A 27,376-nucleotide genomic window follows, 5' to 3' on the forward strand; every position below is an offset into this window, starting at 1 on the left:
TCACTGCTCTGCTCCTGGAGGTTGTAGGTGTGGCAAGGCTTAGGACAAGATCCCTGCAGCATCCTGGGGCTGTGGGGAATCCATTAAAACAGGGAATGGGGGCCACAGCCCCACCTGAAGGCAAATAAGGCAGTAAAACAAGTGTAACTCAAGTAAGTCTGAAGAGTAATTGTGTTTCTCTGAGTGTAAGGCAAGTGTGTTTCATACCAGTGCTTGCCTTCTCAGGTGCTGCCTTTGTTAATTAAAGAAATGCTTTATAATAGAATAGCTGTCACAGATGATATAATGCTATCACTTTGATATCTTAATTAAATTACACTGCAGGCTCTAAGTCCTTCAGGACACCTTCATTTCAGATGCTCTATGTTTGTCAGTACCATCACAAATGGGATTTTGTTTTTTAATACCTCCACCTAGAAATGCCTGGCTTTATTAGTTGAGTCTAGGCTAGCAGAGTGAAGGTAGCCATGGGATGATGTAACTACAAGAGATTAGACTGAAAAGGCAGATTTGTTGAGGTTCTGACTAGCTTTTATACAATCATGAATCTTATCACCTTGCAGGAGAGTTTAACGTAGGTTAGATAGTAATGGTGTTCAAACGTGGATTATGTACTGGACAGTCCACATTTTCCATTAAAAATCATAGATGTCAAAGAGTCTAAACTCAGTGTTTGTCATCCTGCTTCTTATTTGCAGTAGAGGAGCCAATTTTCAGCTTACGCAGTGGTCTAAGGGGCATAATGGTATTGAATGCCACAGGTCTGTGTAAAATGTTTGTAGCTCAGTTAGATGAACAAGATTTATACAATGGTTGAAGCTAAGTAAAGAAAAAAAAAGCTTTCTTGTGGCTGTCATTCTGTTGAATGTCTTAATTATTACTATTTGTTGACATGTTGGTATTACAGTGGCATGGCACGGAGTGGCGCAAGCCCACAGCTTGCTGAGGGCCATTGTCCAAGCAGGGGTGAAGACAACCTCTGCCTGGAGGCACTGCCCATCTCGACAGCATTTTAATATTTCTCATTGTCAGTGTTATTATTTTGTTGATGGCCAGCTGCTCTTTTGTCACTATTACAATGACAAGCTGTCAAGTGTGTGCTGGTCTTAGCAAAGCTCAGTTTGCTTGTTGCTGTGCCTTGGAGAAGGGGATGTAAAACAGCCCCATCCTACACTGCTGAGTAAATCCAAGTAGCAAAACTTCAGAAAGCAAGTATAAGAAGAAAATATATACATATATGTATTTGGTGCTGTTACTCTGGCATTTGTGATGGACAAGTCCTTCATGTGTCACTCTGAACTCCCACTGAAGACTGTGGGAATCTTTGCACTGATTTAAATTGAGGCAGACTTGCTCCTAGATGCTCCAATTATGAAAACAGCAGCAAGAGCTTATGAGACAAAATTTTCTCACACTGGGAGAAAAAAATAATGAAGGGACACGCTGTATTCAATGTGGGACACGGAATAAAATCAGTCTCTTAATGATGAATAGTTGTAAAGGTTAAAAAAATGACATTGCAACAAACAGTGTGCCCTTCTAGTCACCTCAGATGAGGACTCATCTCCTATTGTGTTTCATTGTTTGGTATTATTTTATTACTGGACTTAACTTGATGTAAAAGTAATTATTCCTTAATATATCTGCATTAAAAAAGTGCCAAACACCAATTATGAATGATGACATTTAAAATAATTCACCAAGTGAGTGTAATTAAGTTACAAATAGACTGTTCTGCAAATAGAACTGTTGCTCTGAGGGCAGGCTGCAGCATGCTGCCTGCATGGCATTAGCCAAACAGGCACTCCTGATGCATGTGTGCCTAGACTTCAGAAACAAAACTTTTCTGAACTGGTGAAATACCAAGAATAATAATTACTCGTGAGGGTGATCTTGTAAGAAAATATACCATTCACCTATAAAGGCAATGCCCCAGATTGCAGTGTCCTAAGTGATTTCATGCTTTGTATTTTTAAAATAATTCTTTAAAGCGTCATTGCAATATAAGCCAATTCAATGGTGAGAAGGCTGAAGGAAGGATTTAGGTGAGTTTTGAATCTGTAGTAGAGCAGATGAGTAAGAAGGGTGGGGGAAGGCATAATAATTTTTGCAATGATTCAACACAAGCCAGTACTTGTAAGAACAATAAATTTCCCTTCCTGCAGTACAGCTGCTTTTTCAGTTTTGGAAGAAAGTCTTATTTTTTAACACTCCTCCATGACAGTACAGAAGTCACATACAAAGGAGATTCTGTGTTGCATTCCTAAATTGCTCCAGAGTTTGAGGAAAGTTTATTTCTAGCTTTCTGGAGGATATCAGAGGTGACTGAATAAAATATATGGGAGAATATACACTTACTCTGTAGTGCTGTGAATATAGATAATCTGGACTAGAGTGCTTATATTCTTATCTTTAATGAAATGCTATGGGAAATCTGTGTAAATCAGAATAAAGTGGGAATAACTCTTCTGACTTTGTTAAAGCTGTGACAAGAAAAAAATTAGGAAATTAGATCTTTAAACATGTATAAGGTTCCCTGCAGTACCTTTAATCAAAATCAAATTTCTCTAAAAATACATGAAGACTTTAGAAGCTGAATATTTTGATATTTGAATATGTGAAGTAGATTATATTTTGAATGCTTGACCAATTGCAACAGGTGCTGGCATAATTTTTGGGATGTTTACTTTTCAGAGTGCCCCAGAATGGGTAACTGCTGCAGAAGTGGGAAGTTTCAGAGACAGAAGAGCAGCAGTTGTGCTGTGCTTTTCACAGGCAGCATTTACTGACACATGCTGTTGATTATCTTATGGCCAGAGAATTAAATGTGAATTCTTTATTTACAGTTCAGAGCCTTTGTCCCCCAAAGCAGTGAAGTTGCTGCAGCAGTGCCTGAGAGCTGACTGTGTGAGCTGCATGTGCGGCTGCACAAATGGGGTCAGTGACCGCAGTGCCGCAGCAGTGATCCATCCCAGGGCACTGCAGCCCTTCCTCCTGCATTTCTACAGGTAGGCTTTGGGTGTGTTCTTGGTCAGGAAGGAAGTTTGAAAAGAAGGGGGAGCAGAGCGGTAGGAAAGAGCACAACTAAATTTTGAAACAAGTTAGTGACAACTGCTGGCAATACCAGGTAAAACTGAAACAGAGAGGTGGTAATGGTATGAAAAGGGAAAGAATGGGTGTAAAGCACTGAGGTCATCAGAAAAAAAAAAAAAGCCAATTGAAGTTTAAAAAGACAACCTTTTGTTACTGTTTTCTTCTTCTTTAGTCCTCAATTATTTCAGGTCATTCCCCTGAACAAATGTCATGGTTTAAGCCAACTGGCCACCAAGCTCTATAGAGCTGCTCACTCAATCCCCCTGCAGAAGACTGGGGGGGAGAACTGGAAGGGTAAAAGCCAGAAAATTTGTGGTTGAGATAAAGTTTTAAGTTTATAGGGAAAGCAAAAGCCATGCATACAAGCAAAGCAAAACAAGGAATTAATTTGCTACTTCCCATGGGCAGACATTCCTGCTCTTTTAAAAAAAATCTGCACTAACACATCCAAATTGCTGAACTACATTCATGCATATAAAATCACACCTCCATTTTGCTGGGTATGAGGCAAAGAATTGAGTGTCCAGTCTGAAGGCACTGGAGGAATTTTGCACACAAGAAGAAAAGCAAAAGGAAATAAAAGGTCGCTGTCTTAAGATGGATAAAGAAAATGGGATGTAAAAGGGCTAGATTACAAAAAAGTGAGTTACCATTAGGTAATTTTCCCTACTGCCTGATTTCCTTTTGCTCCTCTGTCTTAGACACTATGCTAAATGACAAAACAAATGGTAAAGACCAGGACAAGAACTTCTCATGTAGAACTGCCAGAAGTGCAACTTTGTAAAGTTGTATTTTTTTCCTTTTCCCCCAATATTCTAAAGATGCTCTTATAAAGAGTATGTGCTTGTGAACAGAAGTGGGCTTCTAATGGAACCAAACCGTAATTTATTTTTATGGCTTGCAGTGTTAAGTAATTTTACTTAACATGCCATTTTTGAAACTAAATGCATGACAGAAGGAAAAGTATGAGACACAGCAAATGCACAAAGTAAGATTTATACTGAAAAATAAACTGCTGGTCTGGTTCACTGATACCACATTCCTCCAGCCTCCAGCATTAGACAACTCTTGCAGGTAAGTCTCCTGCAGTGTTTCACAAATAAGTCTACTTCTTAAGGTGCTTCTAAAATATTTTTTTTCAGATGAGGGAACGAGGTCACAGTTTAACTGACTTGCTGGATGGACCAGTGTGAGAGTTTGCACTGACCAGTGCATTCAGAGGTATTGCAGCACAGCATTTTGCTTGCTGGATGCGGAGATTTAGCAGCAAGTCACAAACTCGTTAACTATCCGTTTGGTGTTACTGTGTCGCATCCATCATCACCACATCTACTATCCTCTACTTGACAGTTTATCTCATTATAGCAACTGAAAGGAAAAGCGTCCTCTGAACCCTTTCTGACTGGGGCTGCTACTGGCTCACCAGGAAAACAATTAGGAAACAAAGCTGTTCTTGGCAATACTACCATCTTAAATGCTTGCTAAGATCTTTTATCAGGCTCTAATGATTATTTTTAAGTTTAAAGATTTTTTCCTGCTTTATTAGCCTGCAATTAAAGTGAATTATGTGAATGAACAAAGACAAACTTCGCGTCTGCTGCAAAGTATATACAGCCTTATAGTTTATTCCTATTTTTTAAGCACTGCTTTGCAAGGCAATTAAAAAAACCTATTTAGAGCATGTACGATTGTTGAATTGTTTTATTTTTTGTCTTCTTTTCAGTACCTCATAATTTTATTGCTGCAAACAGCTGTATACGGTCATGTGTTTGGACAAAAAAGATGAACAGCAGGAAATATGACCTGTGACTCTATCTGGTTAATAAACATATTTCAGGAGAGGTGCAGGAGAAAAATGAAAACCTAATGGTTCCTGCCTTTATCCTTTGCCAAGCTCAAGAATGTCTCCTAATGTGACTTGAACATATTTTTGAATTCCATTAAAGCTAGTGTTCCTAAAAATACCTGTAAAATCATTCCAATACTAATTGGAACATTGTGTTTTTTCTGCAGGAAGCTTCATATTCCTACTTCTGCCTCAAACCAGCCAATTCCTAGGAGAAACATCACGCAATTCATTGCAGTTGCCTGCAAAGCCTGGGTCACTCTGTTGCCAAATGATGAGATTCAAGACCCAGAAACTTGGATCTTTGCAAATTGCATGCCAGCTATAGCTAGGATTCAGGTGGGCTCTTTTGTAAACCATTTGTCTCATCTATACAAATCTGCTAATTGGCATTTTTCTGTAAGTTTTTAAATTTCTTTTCCCTTACTTTAATTATGAGAGGTACATCAGTACCGAGGGCTATGTTACTATCTCTACACTGAGACACTTTAAAGTAAATGTTTGTTTTATACATCTTCTGCTTTCTAACCTGGTATTAATGCAGATGTATGTCAAGCTTCTTGATGTGGCAGGTGTAGGTATCCTCACTTCTCAGGGGCCCTGCCCGGCCTCAGTATGTTTGTAAATGTTGAAGCCTTAAAGATGTTTTCCCCACAGAAGCCACAGGGTAAATGTAACAAGTAATCAATCTTTGGAACAACAATCAGGAAATCTCCTAATGAACATCCTACACAAATGCAATAATTAATCTAAGTATGACCTGAATGGCAATGAATATAGACAGCCTGAAATGGTGGCCATACTGTACTCATTTTTTTGGCTTTCACAAATAGTCTGTTACATACAATACAAACATATTGGGCTGTTTTGAAGAATACTGATTTCAGGAGGGGAATGTGACACAAGGGGTGCATGCAGATCAGGTTGTCTGTTCTTACATGTTCAGTCTGATGCAAAACACAATGTCAATGTCAAAGCAGAACAGGAAGGATATAATACATTCAGAAACCCAAAAACCCCAGGCCATCAAACCTATAGCACAAACCACACAGCAAACCCAGTCCTTTAACCACAAAGCCTCAGACAAGCAATCGAGGGCTGTGAGCAATAAGTGGTGGAGAAAGAGAAGTGTTTGGCACAGGTTCAAATTAGGCAGTGTAAGCACCTCTTTATTAATTAGAGGGACATGTAATTTGAAAATTGCAGGCTGATCTTCAGCCAGTGTAAGTTGGCCTAGTGCCATCTTGCTCAGTCCAGTTTAAGATAGTAATGCAAATTTTTTGAGACAAGACATTTTTTAATCTGATTTAGTAAGCAACACGTCAAGATTCTAAATGAACGTGTTTCTTCTTCACTTGGCATCAACATTGGACATCAGAAGCAGGTGGGCAGGTTTCAGTCCCCAGTGAGCAGGCTGGAGGCTGTTGTGCACAGTAATGTTTCCAGGGCAGCACTGCAGAAGTGTTTTTAAATAAGAGCAAAAGCATTTCCCTAAGGATTAAAATAATGCATCTTCTAACAGATACCTCTAACAATCTTTTACACAGATTTTCTTTTTTTACATCCATCTACCAAAATTAACCTAGGAAATGCCTAAGAAATGCCACCAAAAAGAAACTTCTCCTTGGACAAATACAGGTAATGTTGACTTTCACTATCAGTCATGTAAAGATGGGATTTATTAAATTTTATATTCACTGTTTATTTATTTGGTTTGGCTGCCATTTCAAAATGAGACTAAGAAAAAAAAAAAGAATTCCTTGTACTTTTTCTGGTGGTAGCTCACTAGTTGAGGCTGGGTGAATGCTCCCTAGTGACTGATGAGAAATGCTCATCATGGCATCTTTCTCAAATGACTCTGAAATTGTCTTGTGAATCATTAAATCCATCACCTAAATTTAACCGTGCATTAAGCATATTGTATACCTGGTCCATGGAAAGGTAGGGCTTGCAAAGTGATGGAAAAGTCTGCCAGGTAACTATTGAGCAGTTACACGTCAAGAAGAAAATTAATTGTTAATAATAACCTTGCTTACTCACAAAGAAAGAGCATGAGGAGCAAAGGAAAAGTCGGGGGAAAAGAGAAGAGTGGAACATACTAATGATGGTTCAAGAAACATCTCAGCACAACTATTAAAATGTAAAATATATTTTATTGAAGATATTTTTCTCCTCAATAATTATTTTTGCTCTTCTCTATGATGTCACCACAGACAGCTCTTGTTTTCACTTCCTCTGCCACAGTTAAACATATATCAATGTTTTCCTTCTCCATATAGTGTGAAAGTAAAAGAATTATTTTCCTAATGTCTCAGCCACTGACAGAGTGCCTGTTGCCATTTCCACCGTGTGCTACATTTTTTTTTTTTCACCACAGAAGGAATCAGCAACTCAGTCTTTTTTTTTTGCCTTCCATTCCACAGAAGATGTGAACTGTGGGAAGGAAGCCTCCTCCTTCCCTCTGTCCTCCCTGTCTCACAAGGCTTGGCCATTTCCTCTGGCTTCCTCCGTGGCCACTTTGCTCAGCGGGCAGCAGCCCGGGCTCCTCGTGCCTCCTGCCCGCCGCGGGCACGGTTCTCTCACAGCCTCTGGAGCTGCTCCTGCGCGCATGGCAGCCAGAGAGGCGCTCAGATGGTGACAGGGACAGCCAGGCACAGCGCGTGCGGGAGCAGCCCTTCCACAGAGTGAATGGCAACAGACTGGGAAAGGGCGCTCAGGTGGTTTCCAGTCGTGCTTTGAGGAGGGCAGAACTTGTAGCTTGTGAAGGACTTTGAGATTTCAAAGTCTGGGCTCTGAGCTGAATATCAAACTGAAAATTTGAAAATCTCACTTGGAAGAAAATGTCCACCAACAATGATTTTTGTATCTAGCAAATACAACTTTTAAAAAATGTTGACACAAAACACTTTGAATTGTTTCAGGTTTTTGGAGGAGGAAAGAAAAAAGAAAAAAAGTGGGATACAGAGCATGACTTTTATCTGTGAGATTTTCATAGTTGAGACATAATAAACCTGAGTTTTTATTTCAACAGATAACATCAGCTATTAAAAACCAAATAAACCAGATCTACAGACTATCTCTTACCAGTTCAGTTGCTGTGGTACACATGAGTAGATGAAATATGTTAAGGGTATCCCTGCTGAAATGTAAAATGCAAGTGCTGAGAAGCTAACCAAACTGTATGAAAGCATACCAGCTGGGCTGAGACAGCAAAGGAGGAAGGTCAGGAACTCTGAAAAGAAGGAGGATCAATACCAAAGTCTTGAGAGGAATGCATTCAAGTCCTACAGAGAAAAAGAAAACTACCTTAGGTGAATTGTCAGAAGCAGCTGCCTGTTCAAATAATAATGGTGCTTGCTCTTTTGCTCAAGTTTCTTTTTCTTTTTTTTTTCTTTTCTTCTCTTTTCCTTTTCTTCTCTGCATTCCCTTGACTGATAACAGAAAAAAAATGGTGCCTCTATGTGCTATTGCAAAAATGTTGAAATCTGGCAAATGGAAAAAGGCTAGAAAAATAAAAGATTAAAAATGTTAAAGTATATTCAGCAGCCAAGAAGCTAACCCAAAACCACAGGTAACAAGTTCATGCAGATGTCAACTTAAAGTTCAGATGGATCAGCATTTCAAGTGAATATTCTGCAGGGTTTCTAAAGAGAAAGGTAAGAAAGAAGGTAATGAGACTGGAAGTATTCTTTCAAGCTTACTTTGGCCTTGCAGTCTTCTCTGCAGTTCTGCATAATGGAAGAGATATTCAAATAGTTTAGTTGTTTTTTTCCTGCAAATTTCTCAACTAGAACTGGTTTATTAATTAATGCAAATTAGTGAGAAACCCCACTAACTAGTAATCTCCAGCTCTGAAGAATGGGTTGCTTTCCCTAGACGTGGCATCATCGGAGAGCTTCAGTCCTGGGCTACGGGCAAGGTGCAGGAGGAAGGAAAGGAAGCACAATGCTCACCCCATTTCATCCCCTGCTCTCACATCTCTCCATCTTTCCCGAGGCTCAGATTTTGTCTAAATGCTTTGACAACCCTTGCTATGGTAGGAGTTGAAAAATACTAATGTTGATAGAGAAAATAAGAGCAAACTTGTGCTAATTCTGCTAAAGCTGCTGATGTTAGTCTGGATTTAACTGGTGCAAATCAGAGCACAGCATGGACGTAACCAGCTGAAGAATAGGAATTGCTGTACAAAAGGCAACATTGCATCAACTTTAGATCTATAAAGTCTCTTAGTTCTAAGGGGACTTTGTATTTTTAACTTAGTTACAGCTATGATGCATGCTAAAGACCTCGGCTACCAATTAGTAGCAATAGGCAGGAATGAAAGATGAATATCTAATGTTTGACTGATTCAGTCTCCAGTGAGAGTGGCTGGGTATTTTAAATGCGTGCCTGCATTTCTGGGGAAGATACAGTGAGCGGCTTGATGCCCACAGCAGTTGGCACCAAACAGTTGGCAGCTTCTTCATCTGCCTCTCAGGGGGGTGCCTGCTTTACACCAGGGTTTGGTTTCATGTTTAAACCTGCCATGGAGAATGACACTGATGATCGGCGAAGAGACAGTCAGCAAAGGCACCCATGGCAGGCACAGTCAGAAATGTTGTGTGTGCAGTTCAAGGGACTGCTCAGAAATAGGTTAAACCTCCTGTGGCATGGTCACCATGGATTCCATGGGGCTTGGGGGGGCTGTGTGCTCACTTGCCTGTCCTCACAACTTGCCCCAGACCCAGCACAGGGGCAAGTGAGCAGGGCTGCTCTCCATCCCCACTTTCTTACGCTCCTCTGTTCAGAGATAAAATTATGTCTAAGGGGGCTTAATGCTCTGAATGTGTGAATGCCTGTTTAGATTATTACAGGCCTGTTCATAACCTAAACCCTTAGGTATTTAGACATCCTTTTAAAAGAATAGCCTACATAATGTTTAAACACCTGAAATGGAGACCAATTAAGTTCTTCTACAATAGATTTTTTTAAAGACAAACTTCATTACAAAAAGCCAAATACCAGTAGAATCGTGTTCCTCACAAGGGTAGCAGCAGCTAACACATACAGCACAAATAGATCTATTATTTACTATCCACCTAAAGCTTCATCAGTGCCAGCGGTGAGCCAGACTGAATCTTATCAGCAAAGCTGCTTTGACATCAAGCTGCTTTTCTCACAGAGAGTTTTCCTGGATTCTCAAGGCCCTGCAATGAGAACTGGAGAAACATGCAGGACAGTGTATGAGCAAACAAGGCTACAGAAGCAGCCTGTGCTAATCATTGGAGCTGTTGGCACACTCTTAACCTCTTGCAAACAGCTGTGAAATTATTCCTTTTTCAGATGTGAAAAAAAAAAGGAAATAATCACAGTTTTATTTTTTCCTCAAAAAGTTCCAGAAACAGTGATATGACCTTTAGAAGAATGCTACAGAAAATGGGAGAGATAATGGGTCCTTTGAAACAATGAATCAATGGGGGAAATGTGTTTTCTTACATAATCCATCACCCTGATAAAATTTGCACTTGCTGTGTTAGGGAGTAAACTGGCTATAAACTGTTCTGCGCTGGGAGAGCGGCATGGTATGTGCTGCAGTCTGTAAGGAGGACACACAACTTGGGGATATTTTGAGCTGAGTGATTTACATAAGCAAAGAGCCTGATCCTGTGCATGCAGGACTCTGGAGCAATGGTGCAAGCAGGGAAGCAAAAGAAGGAAGCACCTAACTTCCATGCATTCCAATGACCATGGTATCCAAAAGAAACAAAAGGAAGACAATCTGCTGTGTGTGCCACGGCTGGCATGGGCGCTGGCTGGGGCACTGCACTCAGCTTTTCTGCCTGCTGGTCAAGTAGAAGACTGATGATAAGATGAAAACTTTTCACTTGTTCTTCTCTGACAGTCTCACACCTTTATTGAGATGTTTTGAAAACTGTGTATCAGAGTTGATGATTTTTAAGCATGGTCTGCGGGGTTCAGTGTCAGTCAGCAGAACCAGCAGAGGTAACCAGAGCAGGATTAACGCAGATTGGACTGCAGATACGAATCATACAGTGGCACTGACACCCGAAGAGTTAAGTTTGTAAAATACCTAAATATTACAGGTAAAGAGCATCAACCAATCTCAAGATAAAAAGATGCATCTGCTAAAAATTACTAGACCCCATACAAATACAAAGTTTTCTGTACAGTCTTGTAGCTGTCATCTTCCAGCTGGAGTCCTCTGGGAATCAGAAATACTTAATACTTTGAAAATCTTTATGAATCCACTATGGAAAGGAATCATACACAGCAGTATGTCTAGAAAAAAAAATCTCAGGACTACTATTCTTTTTAAATGCTCACAAAATTAATAATTCAGGGTAATAAAACTCAAAATCATTGCCTTTTTAACCTTACGGTGACATTATTAAACAAAGAAGCAAAACAACTCAGATTTATCTTTGCTTGATCATCTGAGTTTTAGCCGATTACTGTGAAAGATGAAACCCCCCAAATTAATACCAGCATAAAATGAAAATAATAGAGGATTTTTTTCCACTGCTTTCTCATCCCATCATCATCTCTCCATTGGACAGCACAGTGGATTTAGTTCATTTCACTGCTGCTAGTGCTGGTTTGCCACAGGTTAGGTCAGGCTGCTTCTCTTGCACAGAGTGTCAGAAACAAATGCAAGTGAAAAGAACAGAGGAAAATAATGCTCTACAGTAAGAGTGACAGAAATTGCTGAGAGCGTAAGGCAGGCATCACAGCTGAAATAATTCCTGCCTATTTAAAAAGATAACGTTTCAATTTGGTACTGTCACTTCAAAACAAACAAAGCAAACTAACATTTCCTTGAAGAAAATAGTAATTTCTTAAAAGACTAGTCTTAAAGTTTGTTTAGATGTTCCCTCTTCAGAACAAGAGTAATTCATAGCAGAGAGAGAGAGACACACATTGAAAGGTGTGTAGTTTGTTAGCAGTAAATAGTAGTAAATACAATCCTGCTCTCTCCATCCTGCCATTTATATAGTGAAGCCGGCTGGGATGCCAGCTCTTCTGTTGAAGAATACATTAGCAATTCATCAAAAGAGCAAATGTCATTATACATGGGAAGCCCAGGGAATTATTTTGCATTTGATTTCCAGCTCTGATAGCATCATTATTGATTTAAATATTCTCCTGCATAACATGCACTAGACACAAAGGATCATTGTATTTTTGAACTTCCAATCACAGTCATCCTGAGTTGCCCAAATACTGATGGCTTTAATACAAATGAATACACAAACCCCTTAGGTCAGACTTCTAGCCTGCTCACTGATGAAGTTCAACGGAAGCTGCCAGACTAAAGCACAGTTTCTGAAATATCTAAGAACACAACCCTAAAACACCTGTATGAGTATATTTTACACCCACAAAGCCAGACATGAATCCTTTAGGGCAAAAATCTGATTTAGATAGAAGTAGTTAGAAAATGAGTAGTAAATGAAGAAGGAAACATTTCCTTGTGCTGCTCAAGTAAGTAATGGTGCAGTGGGGCCGGCACAGTGAGTAATCACAGCTCAGCCTCCCCAGGTGACAGAACCTGGGCCTCCCACCTCCCTTAGAAGTACCCATTTTAGGAGAAAAATGGGAAAAGACCAGCCTGATAGAGAAGAAGTGTGATAATTTTCTCTCTAAGGCTTTTTACTGTATTTCTTGAAATTGCAACGTTATGATTCATTTAAAGCACAATACTATCTGGCTGCAGTGCTGGCTGTACTGTTCCCAACTGGAAACATGTTGGGACTCCTGGGTTGTAAGAAAGGTGTTCCTTTGAATGTTTTTGACAAACGTCATGTGTCAGACCCCACCTGACAGGACCTGTGCTGAAGGTGCCTATGATACATGGCCAAGGCATCTTCAACAACTTCCCAAGCTGCATTAGGAAGCTTACAGTGCTCCAGAAAACAAGGACTCATGGACAGCCTTTGATCCTCTTGAAGAATAAACATTAAGTCATCACCTGGATGTGAAAGAGACTTGGCAGGAGACTGGGGCACAAAACAGTTTTTACCGTGGTTCGCAAGATGTCCAGAAGAAAGATGGGCAGTGTTTTTGGCAGCTAGGCACTATGTTTTGCCATGGGTGGAACAGGCAAGACTATGGCTTGCAGTAATTTAAGGCTGTGTATAGAAGGAACCAGGAAAAGGAAACAAAAAGACCTTATGACTCCATGTGGCCATATCTGAGAGGACTAGCTGAGATGTTCCCACAAGGCCAAGATAAAACAAATGAGGGTGAGAACTTGGTATAAGAAAGCACAAGTTTACTATTCCTTGGTTACTCTGCTTGTAACTAGTACTGGATACAGCAGAGAACTGGTACTGAAGCGATTTGAACCCCCCTCTGTAAATGCCAAACCAAAAAGCAAACAAACCAACAAAAACCAAAACAAAACAGAAAAGGAGCTTTGTTTAGATAAATGCACCCATCCAAAACCAAGAGACATGAAGTGCTGCTGGGCTCAGACACGATGACACTTCCAGCTCACAGAGGGCTTTGACATCTGCTCCCCAGTGATTCTGGCTGGAGAGAAGAATTCATGGCTCTTCCCTAGAGGTCACAGACCCACAGCAGTTGGCAGATGAGATTGGCTGCTCATGTCAGCACAGAATTCATCAGTTCTGCTGACTGCCCTGCTGGCTGTGGTTTAGAGCTAAACCAGGAGACCTCAGGGCTGAAGCAGAGGGGGAGTCATCTGTGGCCTCTGCTGACGGGGAATGGGCATTAACCCCAGCAGGCAGAGGAGGACACTGCAGCAAAGGACAATCTATCCTCAGCCATGTGGTGCACTTGCTGAATGAGGATTAAAATACACTTGGAACATCAGATTCTGTGAAACTAGAAAACCTCCAGAGGTGGTGGCCCATAGAGAGAATAATAATTAGAAATAAGATTACCACCTTTCTTCCAGATGTTTCACTAGCTCAGCATCTGCTTTACTGAAATGTGTGTCTAGCTTCAGCCTCCATTCCTAGAAGTAATGGAGTCAATCTTACTTTTATCAGCAACAAGAGAGAACAGTGGTCCCAAGACAAGAGAAGACAGAACATGTATACCCATTCATACTGCAGCTTTGTCACATTTAGTCACAGACAGGTTACAATTATTTTCTGTTTTCTTTCTTTCTCGCTTAGCAAAATGCACTGGAAAAGTTTAGTTATCAGAACTAACTTGTTTCTGCCACACTGGTAATGACATACATAACTGCCTACATGCTATATAAAAATTCAGTGATCCCATACCTAGAAAAACACATGTATGTGGGCTAGGGAAAGAGTGGGATGAGGACAGGTACAAACAGCATGATTTAGTTAACTCAACTGAATGTTAAGCTTCAGTGTCTTATTCCAAGCTACCTACTTATTTATAGGTTTGGATTTTTGATCATACAACTTTTCTATAAAATTAATACTTTTTATAAAATCAAAGTATCCTCTATTGAGAAAGCATCAGAACACGCTCCAGATATCCAAGGATGACAGTGGATTTGCTCTGCTTGATTTATTTATTGAAGTTTTATCCACCTACATCTTTCTCAGGTGCTACCATTCTGCTTCCAGTTTCACATTTTAAAAGGAGTATTATCTTTCTAAAAAGAGGCATTCTTCAAATCCTATGTAATCTCCACACTAGACTATTACTTCTAAAAATGTAAGTCTAAAAATGCAGTGCACAAATATGTTTTCATCATATAAAAATACAGAACTGATGGACTGCTCCATTCCCAATTAATTAAAGTGTGAGCATTATAACACGCATTCATTTTTTTAATTCCATTTTTTCAATTTTTAGGTTGACTTCTTTTGAGAGCCATGATGAAAACTTTGCCTCACCATGGACCCAGCTTTCAGAAGCGAGGTGAAAATTAGGCATGGATGATTCCTCTGATTGAAAACCTCCACAGTTTTACCCAATTAAGGTTGTTAATGGTGGTTGTTAACTAAGAGCTTAAGCGAGCATGTCAAGGGCAGTCTGGAGATGTTGCTACTGTTTGGAAGGCTGTGATGGCATCTAGTCAGTCCTGAGCAAGGTGAGTTTCAAATTACTTGAATAGAACTTAAGGTTTTTATTCTCCTAGAATTCTGCAGCTTTTTTTATGGCTAGTGTTTCATGAGCAGCCAGCAGCATTACTTTTTATGCTGTAGTTACCTACTGAAAGTGTTGTGTGCTAAACTCTGCTGTGTGTAACTGTGTCTGCCACTGCTGGAAGGGCTCTCAGCAAGTGGTGATGGTCAGAGGACCGTACTGGCAGGAATGAGATGGATTGATTGATGTTGAGTCACTGCTGGAGCTGGGGCTATCACCATGGATGTGTTCTGGAGCTCCTCAGTGGCAGTGCTGGGTCTCAGTTGGGCAGTAATGCTGGTTCTCAAGTTCTCTCAGCTGAAGGCTTGTGAGGCTGTGTGCAGTGCCCCTTGGCTCACCAGGGAAGACTGCAGCATGTCAGGAGACGCAGAATCAAAAGGCAAGCCTGGGGCAGCTGCAGTAGTGTGTCCAAGGTGCTGCAGTATCCACCACCAGAACAGCTTTTTTTTCTAATTTAAAATTTGATATCTACTGTGAAAGAAAAAAATCCTTCAGCAATGTGTTTAATGCCTTGTTAGCGAGGCACTTTAAGTTGAAGTAAAAAAGAACTCTCTACCAATCCAAGGTTACCCTACTTCACAAAAGAACAGTAAGAGACTGCACTTGGTGTCAGATGCTCTGAAAGCACCTGGCTGCCATACAAACTGTTTTCCAAGAAATTAAAAGTGTACAACTCCTTCAGTAAGTGACAGAAAATACCAACTGCCAAAACTTTCCCAGAAAAAATTCTTCCTTGATAAATCTGAGATTCTCCATATTGTATTTTGCTTAAAGCTGCTTTCAAACTATCTTACCTTAAGCTCTGAGGAGTCTGGTGCCTACTGAACATTTTGTAAAGTATTTCCTGTGGTAAACCAAAGTTCTTTCAAGTCTATAAAAGAACCTAAGACAGCACAATGTATATGAAGCAGGAACTTCCATGGGTTAAAAATTTCGTAACAGTAAGACATCAAAAGGATAGGATCAAGACACTGGAAATACTGGCATGTCATTCCATAAATCATTGTTGTACCCTCTCTTAAAATATATTTTTGTTTGCTTCACCTGACATAGGACATTGCAGAAATAGAAAAGACTCAAGATCACGTGATAGAAATTATTAGATGTCTGGACTGACTGCAACAGGAGGAAAAATGAGAGCATGTTTAGGGAGAATAGTGTGACTTGCACAAAAGTAGTAAATGAAGGGCTCTATTTGTTATTTTACCTATTGAAATGAGAGAAATCAGTGGAACAGGCAATATATTTTAAATTAATTACTGATGGAACTTAATCCTATGATGTTTAACCAAATGTCAGGGCATTGCAAAGAAGGTACCGAACGTGACACAGAAATGCAACAAAGCATCATTTAGGTCAAGGTAGATTCTGGACTTATGTTGGCTGTAGCAGAAGCAGTACTGTAGCAGTACTGAAATAGAATAAAATGGCTATTTAAAACTTGAAAAGAAAAAAAAAAACCAACAACCAACTGCTTCAAACTCCATCTTCAACCCTCAAAAGGTCAAATTCAGCCACAGAACAGCAGGTACAAAGTATACAGAAGCTGAATTTGGTGCTAGAAGGGTATGACTTTATCCTTCATCTCCAAGGTTTTACTGTATTTTAAAAAATTTTTTTGTTAAAAGCTTGGACTGAGTTGTTATTCTCAGCACAGTCCCATAGGCTTTAATGTGACTATCATATTTTATTTGTGCATTTCAGTGAAATGCATTAGTCATGTATCAGAGATGACCTTGTAAGGGATAATGTTGAAAGCAGGAGAATATTATAATATTATGAAAGGTAATTTAATTAAAATGATAAAAGTTAATAAAGACAGAGCATTAAATAAAAAACAAGCTCAGGGAAGGCACCAACTCTAAATGGAAACAGGCAGTGAATACTGTCATTCTGAATTATTTTTGCTCTAAGTATGGCCATTGTTATGGATATTTGCAAGTGAATGCAGTTAGCATGTTTCACTTTGTCAAATACAGGGTAATCTATACACTGACTCTTTTTCTTGCAGTATTAAAAAAATTAAAAATTGCCCATTAGAAAGTACTTACTTGCAATTGCAGAATACAAACCAACTGAAAAAGGAAACAAAAATAAGAAATGACCACTTTTCCTGAGAAAGCATGGTGGACTTGGTTGTCTGTTTGCATCAGTGCTGCACGACTGGGAGGGACAATGCATAACTTGCTATAGAATGCAGGCTTTAGCCTGTTCCCTTGGCTGTGGGATGGAAAACAGCTTTCACGTGCTGGGGATGGTACTGGAGGTGGCTGTGGCTGTTAATAATGCTGAGCAGAGCCGCGGGGAGCACAGGGCTAGCAGGGCTCTTGCACCGCCCTGCAGGAGGGGCAATGGCAGGAGGGGCAGTGCCTCCTGTTTTGTCCCAGGAGTCACCTTCTCTGTCCAGGCTGACTGAACCTGGCTGCCCCACTCTCGGTACCGGAGCTGTGGGGTCGTGTCCGTGCCCAGAGAGCATCTGCTCCTCCCCTAGGCAGAGCGGTGTACACAGGATACACAGCAGGATGTGGAGGTTGTGTTTACCTACTGGAAGCCCAAAGAGAGGAGCCAAGAGGTATATTTATATCCACTGCCAAAGCAGAGAAAGAATCTGTACAAAATTCTGGTCCTAACTTACATTAAAAACTTAGAAAATGCCATCATTACAGTCTAATGTACAGTATTGCCTGAGGATGTGACCATGGCAATTTGCACATCCTCAGGAAAACCAGTGATTATCTCAACATGGCCAGAAGAAAAGAAAATCTCCTGACAAAATAGAAGTGGAATGAAAAAACTCGATAACACAAACACCACCAACACATATGAATCTGATTAAATGCTGCCCTCACTGAGGAGAGCTGTGCTTTATGTTCGGAAGATGTGCTATGCCCTGAATGAACACTCAAGCTATTTAATCCAAATATGGTTAAATTGAAAATTGTGTTATCCCCTTTTTAGCCTAAATTGTGGGCAGAGCTTGGCACACGGAGCTTGCCTTTGGAAACGTGCCGATGGCATGTCACTGCCTCTCTGCAGCGATGATGTGATTTCGATTAACGACAGGCAGTGTGAGGGGGATGCTGACTGTAAAGAGCAATCCCATCACCTGACAATAGCTCTGTGATGAAATCTCTTACACAGATTAAAGTGGGAAGGGCAATAACTCATCAGAAAAAGCAGAACTGTCTGCTTAATTACTTGAAAAATGTCTGAGCCACTACCTTTTATGACACCTGGTGGGTATAAACATGTCCACAGTTTTAATTAATTTTACCTCTTCTTTCATTGCACCTGTATAGCCTGGAGAAATGCAATTCTAATGAAATTACAATTGCACATTTCTATGTGAGTTTGAAACACTTTGGCAATAACCAAAAAAATGAGGCATTTCCATGGATTTAATTAGAGACAGGAAGTGTACTGGGAAAAATACTTCCCAATAATTATAATTATTCCAAATCAAACCACAGTGCAAAGTCCCTTCTCTTAATTCATAAAACTTAGCTTTTTGGTGTCCATTTTAATTTAAAAAGATAATGGAGGAGGCTTTACTCTGGAGTGAAGCAGAGCTATGGTGAAAATCCATCTTGGCATTTTCAAAGCAGCAACAGCATAAGCTCATACTTTTGACCTTGCAGTCCTGCTACTCTCATTTAAAATTGATGAGTGAGACCCTTGAATTTGTTCTGCTGAAAACAACACTTTTTATAATGACTTTTATAAACATACCACTAATTGTTCAGCATCCTGAAATGCCAGCTCTGCAGAAAAATGAATGGAGCAGAGGTCTTTCTTGCCCCTCTTTTTCTCTTTTTTTTTTTTTTTTTTTTTTTTTTTGGAGGCAGGAACAGGTTTGCTTCCATTCTTTGGGGACATGAACTACTGACTTGTCAAGCATAGCCTGAGTTTCTACCAAAGCTTAAGCAAAGATACCTTGCATGTTCCTTTCATATCACTCTAGGGAAGTCATGGTTATGCTGGTCTAAAGCAGACAAAATTGAGATAAAACCCTAAATACAAATTCTATCTAGAAATCAAACTTTCTCTAAACCTCACAATTACTCCGACACAACAGGTAACCCTTCTAGAGCTGAAGTTTTTCACTCCTTTCCTGTATTAGTCTGTGAATTTGTGAAGAAAGCAAGTGCTTTAGAGGTTGAAATGGTTTCAGTGGATGAAAACAGGACAAATTAAGGATGCAGGGTAAATAGTGGGGGAAGCAGAATCCAAAATGTGCAGGAATAGTGCAGTCACAGCAATTCAGTATTGACATTTCTATCAAACCTCAGCTTCATTGCCTGAGAGTTTGGGTTGATAGACCAGTGCCTGGGCAGCATCCAGGATCTGCAGTGTTCCACAGCACTGCTGATGAATACAATGATGGCCTCTGGCTTGGCTAATGCTGACCAGAACATTTTCCATGGGCCCCAGCCATGGAAAAACCTTCCAAACCTTCTGAGCTGCTGAGGAATGCTTGAAGCTAGCCTCCAAATTTTATTTGTGTCTCAGTCATTAAATTTCTCATTTTATATACAGGTACTTCATAGTAAATTCTAGTTTCTCAAAAACTCACTGACTGATACTGTTTGATAGCATGTTCATACAGATGTTTAGCTATGTCTTATTTTATGCCATCAAGCATATTACACTTGTTTTAATTTTTTGCTTCAAAGGCTTAACATCTGGAAGGTACTGAATTAATAACTAGGAATATGTCATCCCAAGTATACAAAATAGTTTTAATGATAATTCTGTATCTTTGTCATTCAGAAAAGAAAACCCCAATATACTGATGGTAATCAGATTCAAAGCAGCACAGCATGAATTTTCAAAGTTTTTTTGACACAATTTTTAGCAGCATTTTGGGTTCCATGTCTTCCCCTCTCCAGAATGCCTGTGTTTATCATTTAGCATCGTTAGAAAGTACTCAAATATTATCAGGTATACAAAATTCTTTACTGTAAATGCACTGAATGGTTTGGGCCTATGATGGAATATGTGTAGCCTGTACCAGTGCAGTCTGGAACTGCCAAATGACTGTAAGATTGGTGTGTCTTGGATGACCAGTATATCCTTTGGAAAGCAGCCATCGGAAATCTCCATATGCTTAAGTGCCCCGAATAAAGCCATGGCAAACCTGACATGCTGAGGCAAGAGACATGACACTATGCTGCTTAGAAGGACTACAGCAAACAGCCAGATCCAGAAGATGTCTGTTCCTTGAGCATGTCAGTCCTCACAGTGCACGTCACTGCTGAGTATCTGTCTGGACAAGCACTGCTTGCATTGGCATGGAAAACAAAGCAGAACCGGACCCTCTGTTTGAAACTTGAGGTACTGGGGGAGGAAATGGGGTTGCTGTAGGGAAATTGATCAGAGGAGAGGCTGTAAGTGACTGAAGTTGAGAGCTGTGAGTCAAAAGCAGGACTGCAGAGAAGGGAAACTGTGATTGCAGGAAACATTCTGCAAAGAATGACTTAAAGCGAACAGGATCTGCTGTACCTCCCGCCTGTCAGGTGGATTAATTTGGAAAGTCACACTTAGGCTAAATATGTTTCCACTGTATTTAGTTGCACAGAGCAGAGAACTGAGCTGGCTATAAATCTGTTGTTTAGATGTTCTTGTGATAGCTAAAAACCCTATAGCTTGGGTAGCAGACGCCTCGCTTTGGCAGCGCAGTGCTCATCATGGGCTAATTGGCCTTGCTGACAGTGGCCTGGCTCTGCCAGATGATTTATGACTTCCATGCTCCATCACTATCGTATCACTGTGATACAGTCTTTCCTATCCATCTTCCTAGTTAAACTCTCATTGAGGCCCTTCCCACACCGTGTTTTGATTACAGCAACAACCTTTTTTCTGGCCTTGACAAATGCAATCTAGGCCTGTTGATAACCATCCAGAAATCCAGAATGCTTCTGCTAAGATTATTTTTCTAGATCATTGCATGCTCTTGCACTCCAGCACCAGCTACTTCTTCTCCATCTCATCAGCCATTAGCTGTTCACCCTCACTTTTGAAACCCTTCACTGCCTGTTCCTGCCACACTCATCATTCAGTTTGATATCAGTGAGTGAGTGCTGCCCTCATAGCACTGCTTGGTGATAAGAGCCTTTACTCCTTACCTGTTTGTTTTTTACTTACGCTTTTTTTTTTTATTACACACGAACCCTTGTATTTTCTTTCATGCTGTTTTTCACACTTGGGAGGAGTTCTCCATAAAAATCAGTGAAATGAGATAATGAATCTCCTTAAAGGGGCCCTCTTTTTCAGCAACTGGAAATATGCCACTAAATATTCATTGTGTTCTTTGTTACAACTAGTATCTTTCACACTGGCTAATGTGGATTTTTCATTTCCCTGTACTTCACAACTTGTCCATAAAATGAGAGCTTGCACTTGGGGTAGGGGATCACCCAGATGTTTGGACAGCATGCTGTTAGCACAAGAAGGGCTTATAAATACATGTTACCCTAAATAATACACTTGTATAAATATTTTTACAGTGACAACACAGAAAATGCTCACTTGGAAATCAACCAGTTAAACCCCCATCTTCAGTAAGTTTATGGAAATGATGCATCATTAAGTGCTGATGCAGAGTGTGATATTACTTTCTGCCTGACTTCCCCTGCAGACTCCCACAAGTTTTTAGACATTGTTACTGCTGTTGTTCTCATGCCATTTGATGTTCAGAGAACTCTGATTACCTTGTAACCAAGAAAGGATGAGAAGCTTGGACAGGTTTTCAGACAAAGAAAATCTGGACTGCTTAGATGAAGGAGATGTATTGAGAAATGCAAATACATTAAGTTGCTGTAATAGCACCATCGACTTAAAAAAAAAAGAAATACAACTAACTGGAATGCCTGAGTTATAGCAGTAATCTCCTAAATTTAGCTGGCATGGCAAATAAGTGCTATTCCTTCGAAGCTACCACTGTGACTGACTTTTAACAATTCTATATGAAAGCAGGAACTTTAATGCTCTGTGATCTCCTGTATAGCCTCTAAAGCACTAAATATATATATATTTATATACTTAATTCTTTTGAAGGTACCTGGAGTGAACAGTGAGATAGTTAAGGAAACATAAAGTATGGTTTCCTATAATTTTCTTATATTAATTTTCTTCTGTGAGAACCCTTAATCACAGTATTCAGTAGGGGCTTGCACACTAAAGCATTTAGAAGCAGTGCACTGCTGTGGGAAGTTGACTGGTGTGAGCTGAGGTGCAGGTGCTGGCTCCTGTTCACAGCACATGACTGCAAGTACATGCATGGGCACAGGCACTGCAGATGAACAGGAAGATCATTGTATAAATCATGTTATTTGAGTCAGAGGTCTCCAGGTTTTAGAGAGTACCCCCATGATGCGTTTGCTCCACAACACAAATATTAAGTGCAATGAAAGTCCATCAGAGACTGCATTTCTCAGGAGCAGTCTTACAACTCTGTGCTTCAGCTTGTGGTACGAAACTGTAGTATAATCAGCTACCACTGTACACATTTATTTCTGGTCACTGCAATTTAGATTAGTTCATGCCTCTATAGGATTTCTGTCAGGCACCCTGGTTACAAGTGAGTCATTGCTCTGGAGAAGGGACCAACTCCATGCACTCACAGATATCCACATTTATCACGGCACAACACCTACAAACGCTTAGGTCTCCTGTGAAGGGCAGGAAGCAGCACTGATCTATGTGCTATGAACTGAAAGGAAACATCATAAAGGGAGTATTTTAAACTTAAAATAATGCTATTCTTAGCTGGCAAGACTTGTGATTTTGATCCTTCTCAGATACACAGCCAACAGTGAGCTATCTGCACAAATGCCCCCGCTTTTCTTCTCTCAGTTAAATCTGTGATTCGAACGCACACTCCAGTCCTCAGGAACATTATGTAGATTTGCAAAACTTTCAAAAAGACTTCCTGTCCATTAGCCACTGGCTGCTTTGCAAAAATGCATAAAGATAGTGTTTTCCACTTGTAACAGATGTAAGCTCCTTGCACTGTTGTTCGAACTGCTTGAAGGAAAGCAATATTCCTTTTCTCTTTCAGCTGAAATAGTGGCATCTCAACATAAACTGAAAATATACTTGGAACTTAATTTGATGCAGCTCTCAGAATTTCACACGTGAGGGATGAACAAATGAGGATCAGCCTCTGTAATTAGTGAAGCATATTAGAAGGGCTGCAGCCTGTAAAGTGTTCTGTGCTCCAAATGACTAATGTTCTTGTAGTACCGAGAAACACTTAAGGTCTGTGTCCAGGTCTGAGCCTCTCACTTCAAGAAAGACTTTGAGGAGCTGGAACATGTCCAGAGAAAGGCAGCAAAGCTGGTGAAAGGTCTAGAGACTAAGTCCTGTGAGGAGCTGAGGGTGTTTAGCCTGAAGTAAAGGAGGCTCAGGGAATACATTTTGCCCTTTAAGATGACCTGAAAGGAGGCTGTAGCCAGGTGGGGGTTGGCCCCTCTCCCAGACAACCAGCAACAGGACAAGAAGAAATGGCTTCAAGCTGTGCCAGGGGAGATTCGGGTCAGACATGAGGAATAATTTCTGAAAGGGAAGTTAAGCATCAGAAAGAGCTACCCAGGGAGGTGGTGGAGTCACCATTCCTGAGGTATTCAAGAAACAACTGGATGTGGCACTTAGGGCTGTGGTTTAGCTGACAAGGTTTAGCTGTTCAGTAATAGGTCGGCCTCAACTATCTTGGAGGTCTTTTCCAAACTTAGTGATTCTATGAGTCTATTCTATTTGAAAGGTGCCAAAATTTTTATTTCAGTTGTCATTCTTGAAGCTTATTTTAAACAAATTTAGTTTTAAAATTTATGAACATACTGTAGAAATTGTTACCTATAGTGTGGAGCAAATTCATGTATTTTGGTTTCCAGTTTATGTTCATCACAAATCAAGAGGGAGAAGAGTGGTCCTAAAGAGCATTTCATCCTGCTAAGACTTGGAAGAACTCTAGACATAATTTAGAGCATCCTGTAGGGTACTCTAGCTTGCGTTGGTTACACAAGTCCCAGCACTCTGTCTGGAAGGGTTTTTCTCAGGCCTTGCTCCATGTCCTCCAGCTGCTGGCATGGTCCATCTCCTCAATAAGCCTTTTAAATAGGGGGAGGATCAAAGAGCAGATGGCATTGGGCTGATTTTGCCAATCCTCTGCCACTGGAGGAATTTTTCCTGTGCCAGTAAAAATCTTCTGCTCCACCCTAAAACCAACCTAAATTTGGGGTTTTCTTGGGTCTACTTAACATGGTGAAGACAGTATGGAAAAACTAAAACAGAGTCTAGATGCTTCCACAGTGACTTCAGTAGGCTTGCTCTAGACTCAGAGGTGCTTCTGGCAGTGCAGAGAAGCCCATGGCAGATAAAATAGGTGGTTTGTAATGAATGAGGCAGAGCTGTGCAGTAAATTCGCCAGGGACACTGTGGCAAGCCCCAAAAGAGAAAGAGGTCTAATATCCATTGAAGAGTGATGATAAAAATAAATTTTGAACAGCTGCTCTCCTCACTTTGCACTAGACAAGGACATTTTTAAGGGTAAATATTGTTTAGAATAATCTAAAAGCTTCTGCATAATGAATTATCCACCTTTTCTGCAATACCCTTCAGAATAGCTACCCTGAGTTTTATCTCAGGGTGAGGACTGCCCACAACCATTTTCCTAAAAAATCATTAGAAAATACATTCTATAGTTCAAAATCTGGACAAAGCGCTTTAGCAAAGTTCACAGCAAAGCAGGAGCAGGCTGCTGGGTGAGTGGTGACAAGGTGTTTCATAACTGAGGATCTGCAAACCCTTGCTGACAGCAAGATCAGCACAGTGGGACCAGTGTTCAAGGAAAGATATTTTAAGTCTGCCAGAAATTTTACGGCTCTTGTACAACCCAAATCATCATAGAATCAGTTAAGGCAATTTTTATTTCTGAAGGGCAGCATCTGGCCTACTTGGCACGCTTAAAAATTTCAAATATGTATTTTTCAAAGCAAGAAGCGAAACAAAAATATATAATTCGAACTGGCAGAACATTATACTTTGGATGACATTTCATAGTTAATAACAATTTAATATAGCATAAACTGTACTTCTGGTGCAACCTAGAAAAGCATCACACAGTTTAGAACAGACATGCTAAAAGTTCATTTCAAAGTGGTGATGCAAGCAAGCTCTGTGGCTCTTGCAGGAGCAATAGCTTCTGCATTATTCTTAGTGACTGGTTTTAGCATTTGATACTTGTAAATGGACAAGATTCTGAAATTAAAAGGGAATGTGAGGGGTAACACCTTGGTCATGGCACTGCAAGATTTCTATACAGTTTTGTCTGTTCACAAAATCAAAAGGCTGTACAAACTTTAGGAGCTTTGTACCAAATACCCTGCCTGGGATCTTGACTCTGTCCTCCTTTGCACAGAAAGCCCTTCCCTGCCCTGCCCTGCTTTGCAGTCGGTGTCACTTACATTCTATTTTCCTTTCACCAAGTGCCCAGACATAATCTGGGCATGTCTTGGAGAGCTAAGCTGTGCCTGAGCAATGCAACTGAGCACCAGCTGCCTTTGTTTGTCCTCAAGTACCATGATATTCCTCCACTCGGTACATTCTGGAAAAAACTGGGTGGCCCCTCACTGTGCCTGGGAATGGCCAGACCCTGGGACATGCACACACCCCACAGGCTGGAGGAAAGCCAGACTGGCTAATTCCTCATTTTTGTCAATGTAGTTAAGCTTCTTCCTAATGATATTTGGACCTGGGTAGAGAAGAGGAGCCATATGGCATCCTCCACCCCTGACAACAACTGTGGTTAGTGCAATCAGCACGTTAGCTAGGTGATTTGTTTAGATTCAGCTGTCACTAACTTGTGGCAAACTCACTTATAATTAAGCTATGTATTAGGCAGAGTCCTAATATAAACTGGTTTAATTTTCATATGCCATTTCAATTGTATTTTCTGCCATAACCCTGCTTTCTGATGAAGAGCCTTGACTAACTGCTCCTCAGGGCCATTGTGTTTCCCACCTTCTAATTCAGGAACTGAATTTGTGTATCATGGCAAATCAGAGAGCTACAGCAGCAGCCAGAGAGCCATGCAACAATTTCAACAAAAATAACGTGCCTAAGTCAGCCTTCAGAGCCTCACTTTTTAATTGCTTTTGACATCTGTGTTTCGATTGTGGTCCAAGCTATTTAAAATGGTGGCAATGTCTTTCCTTAGTTTTGGGCAATATATAGCCCAGTGCAGCAGCAGGTGTAAAGGAGGACTTTGAAAGTCACAGAATCACAGAATATTCTGAGTTGGAAGGGACCCACTAGGGTCATTGAGTCCAGCTCTTAGGTGAACGGCCAATACCCACAACCATGGTGCTGTCCACACCATGCTCTAACTCACTGAGCTAATAAACCACTATTTGTATTTGCAATTTTCTGTCCTTGGAGCTAAATGATGGTTGAGGGAATACCTCTGGCTTTCAGCAGCAGTTGAAGGTGTTTATGATATAGGTTTTCTCAAAAAGTGTTGATGCAATAATGATACTGGTTTAAGTCCTTTAAAATTTCCAATTTCCCCAGACAGTATCCTGTGTTTAATAACAGGATGAAAGAGCTCAATAGTACTAACCCCCATCCTGCAAAATTAACCTTCCTCCCCCAACACCCTGAGGACAGAACCATGATATCCTATCCTTTTTACAGTATAGATTTCTAAATCAAATATTAATGCCAAGCATAATGTAAATGGGTTCATAAAGCTTAGAAGAGAGAGAGACAATGTTGATGGTTATCTAGGGCTATACTATTTCTCAACTTTACTGCATTAACATTCTAGTTAACAGAGGGCATGTAGTTCTTAAAAGCTTACTGCTCAAGAATACTGAATAGCAAAAAAATTATAGATACTGTCAGATCACTGCAGTTGATTTACAAGCTTTTGTTTTTGAACTGTAACCTCAGAAAACAAGGAGAAAGATTGCAATAATCACAAATAATGATCAAACATTGAATTATGGCTTTGATAAATGCTTTCAAAATTGCAATGATAAACAAATTAGCACCCTTTTACTATGCAGTAAATAGGCACAGTTCACTATAAAAAGAACAAAAGGATCAGTTTCTGTAGGTATTTAAGGTAAGTGTGGGACAAAATGCAGGGCAGCAGACAATGGAGACTTAATCCCAAATGAACACTATTAATATCATTCAAAAATTCAGCAATTCTGTGAATTGTCTCCATCCCCTGCCTGGAAATGGAGGAGACCAGAATGAGATGCAAATCAGTGCATTTATCTAATGAATAATGCAAATGAGTGTTCCTCTTATGGCATGGCAGTCTGCAGGAATCCTCTC

The 27,376-nt window shown here is 40.3% G+C and overlaps 1 protein-coding gene and 1 long non-coding RNA gene across 10 annotated transcripts in view; one reads left to right on the plus strand and one right to left on the minus strand.

Moving 5' to 3' along the window:
* NTNG1 (netrin G1) overlaps window positions 1-27,376 on the minus strand; it is a 147,689-nt gene that overhangs the window by 98,065 nt on the left and 22,248 nt on the right. The gene's annotated exons all lie outside the window — the stretch shown is intronic.
* LOC135304997 (uncharacterized) overlaps window positions 1-27,376 on the plus strand; it is a 44,447-nt gene that overhangs the window by 2,657 nt on the left and 14,414 nt on the right. The window contains exons 2-6 of the long non-coding RNA XR_010366273.1: window positions 2,847-3,008; window positions 5,107-5,278; window positions 6,487-6,577; window positions 7,971-8,595; window positions 14,741-14,978. This is a non-coding gene — a long non-coding RNA (uncharacterized LOC135304997). The remainder of the gene's footprint in view (window positions 1-2,846; window positions 3,009-5,106; window positions 5,279-6,486; window positions 6,578-7,970; window positions 8,596-14,740; window positions 14,979-27,376) is intronic.

Source organism: Passer domesticus, chromosome 7 (genome assembly GCF_036417665.1).
Source record: "Passer domesticus isolate bPasDom1 chromosome 7, bPasDom1.hap1, whole genome shotgun sequence".
In the NCBI taxonomy this organism is placed as follows: Eukaryota; Metazoa; Chordata; class Aves; order Passeriformes; family Passeridae; genus Passer; species Passer domesticus.